Source organism: Anneissia japonica, unplaced genomic scaffold (genome assembly GCF_011630105.1).
Source record: "Anneissia japonica isolate Jap-2015-1 unplaced genomic scaffold, ASM1163010v1 scaffold287767_len825999_cov190, whole genome shotgun sequence".
Lineage (NCBI taxonomy): Eukaryota > Metazoa > Echinodermata > Crinoidea > Comatulida > Comatulidae > Anneissia > Anneissia japonica.
In genome coordinates, this window is record NW_022707033.1 from 694,424 (window position 1) to 697,436 (window position 3,013).

Genomic DNA, 3,013 nt, shown 5'->3' on the forward strand with positions numbered 1-3,013 from the left:
CACACATACACATATGGAAACTCACAATAATTAACCATTATGGTTCTTATCATCTTCATTATTATATATTATTAATATTATTAGTAAGGAAATTAATTCTAGAGTCTTGAATAAGGGCATTGCATGTAACCTAGGCAGTTGTTACGGTATGTAACAAAATACCTGAAGACTGTCGAAAATGACTTGTATTGAATTGTTTGGCATCGTTACATCGTTTTTAAATTTGTAACTACTGTATTGAATTAGTCGTCAGCCAAAAACTGAGATTTAAAAGAATTTAAACCATAGACTACATTTTTGACTTAGGTTTGAATAAATTACATTTTGCTGTTGCATGTTGTGGTCTATTACATTATATAGTATATATCTAGTAGGCCGATTGTACTTTGATAGCGAATAGCAATTGCAGTGGGATGGACTATGTCGGAGGAGCCGCAGGAGAGTAATGGGGTGTCGAGGACGAGAGTCCGGAGATTCATTGGAAATTGTGGTAGAAACTGAGGTGGTATAGATCTTCCATCTGTGAAAGAACCTCCCCGGGCCCCCTCTATTTTGAATTTCTGGATCTACCACTGATAACTTATTGAATTTGTAAATTGTATTAATAACTTTGTAGATATATAGGTCTATTGTATTTTTATAAACTTTTTAATCAATGTAAATAGGTCATTTGTATTTTTTGTTTCTTTAATCTGACTTCAGTTTATGAATGATTGTGCAATTTGTTGTTCGTTGGTAGGGTTTTTTGTTTGTGTTTGTGTTAAGACGAATTTTCAGTACACTTTTCCGTTATATTTGGACAATAAACACTTGATTTGATTTGATTGATTTTGGTTTACTGTTCTGATGGTAATGTCACTTGATAGGACAATATTTCTTGCTTGTTAATATTATAAAGAAACAAATTAATAGGTTTTTAATAATAATCATTTGGATTGGCATCATGAAAATTAAACAAATGCCTTTAACACTTGAATTCTCCATTGTATAGATATGACTTGCTTATATAGATAAATGGCTTCAAACTCTTGATTTGATTTGCCTCTTTTTATGTTGTGATCTAATCTCATTTGACAGGAAAATATTTCATGCTTGTTAATATAATAAAGAAACGAATTAATAGGCATAATAATAATGAAGTGGATTGGCATCATCAAAATTTAACAAATGGCTTTTAACAAAACATCATGTGTGAGTTTTGCAATGTATTAGCCAGCTGACTTCTACCGAATTCTTAACTATCTATAGGCCTACAATGGCGAATTCAGGGGCCCAGTCGGGCCGCCTCCTCTCCCTCAATTTGTCAAAATATTTTTTTTTAAATGGAGATAAATAAAATATATTCAATTTTTTAGTCTGAGAGTGTCATTTCCGGCCGTTGATTGATTGATTGAATTTATTCAGTGATAAACATGCACAAACCAGCCCATTTCCAAAGGGGTTCAAAATTGCACATAAAAAAAATACGTATAAAATCATAATATTTAAAATGTGAAAATTTACATCAAAATCTGATATACAAATAAAGCTTAACATTTGAAATACAAATACTGAATTGCATCATAATTAACATTCATAAAAAGTTAGAAAGGTACATCAAGAACAATTGAAAAAAGTACATAGGCCTAATAACAAAAAACAGCACCCAGAAAATGTGAATAGGCCTATAAAAAGTGTTCGAAGATCAAAATTTAACCCATTGGAACGATTAATCTAGAATAATTGCAATTAAGTACTGTACTGTTCTGTTTAGAATATTTTTTAATGTGTGAATTGAATGTAGAAATGTTCGTGAATAATTTTAAATGAGCTGGAAGAGCACCCCAGTCTTTAATCGCAGAACGGTAGAGTGAGACTGCTTATTTCCTTTTAGTAGAGGTAAGACCACGTTTACTCTGTGATGGCGGGTGTTGCGTGTATAAATTTCAGATGTACGTTTTAAATCAGAGCCATAATCATTCATTTTCTGAGGTGGTATAGACCCTCCAGTGACCCAAGCCCACAAAAGTGCTGTAAACTCGTCCTCAGGCTATGACCGTTTGAATAATTGTCATCTTATCAACTTTCTTAAATCAAGTTTTGAGAAAAATGCTTTTATTTTCGGCAGGTTTCTATTCATTTTTCACTAGCTCCCATCCGAAAATGGCTAGAATTTACCTCTTACCGTTATAATTTTAAACTCAAACTTCAGGAATAGTAAGATTAAAAGTTATACTTGATTTATTACACAAAAACCCAATTCACACAAAATTCACGTTCTACGCCCTATTCTGGCTATGGAGGCTTGTTTCTCAATACAGTGCTGTGTGAGTTTACAGCCCGTTTGTGTGCTTGTGACAGTCCCTCCTTCTTGAGCCCCTCTCTTTCAAATTCCTGAATCCGCTACTACTATAACACATAATAAGTCCAGTCCGAAATGTAGCAATATCAGGTTACATTTTTTTGCTATATTTTTAAAAAATTGGATATGATGAAGAGTAGACATTGATAAATCAAAAAAGTATGTGCAACATTTTTTTTTCATACGTAAGGAGGGTTGCCAGCAGTTTCAAAATGGCCGCCATTTTTTCATAAAATTGTCAGTAATATTGTAAGTTTATGTCATTAAAATGCAGTATTCAATTGGAAACCCACTTATAACAATGACAACAACAGTTAACTAAATATGTACACATTTTTGAGCTATTACAGTTTAAAATGGCTGCCATTTTCCATTATTTTAGCTTTTTAGCATACATATTAATATAATAATAATTGATCTGTAACTGTAAAACAAAAACGTGTGATAGAGCTAATTATATGTGCAATTGCCATAGGTTGTTAATGGTTATTACCAGGGACGTATCCAGGGGGAGCCGTGGGAGCCGCGGCTTCCCCCCCCCTCTTTGTACACAGTGTTAAAATTTTAAAGCTTATTCTTGAGCCAATACAAATTCTTTCCTGGGATCACTCAAAATGAATACTTCTAAACATGTAAATATGCATCAGTACACGTTATACATAGGCATAATAG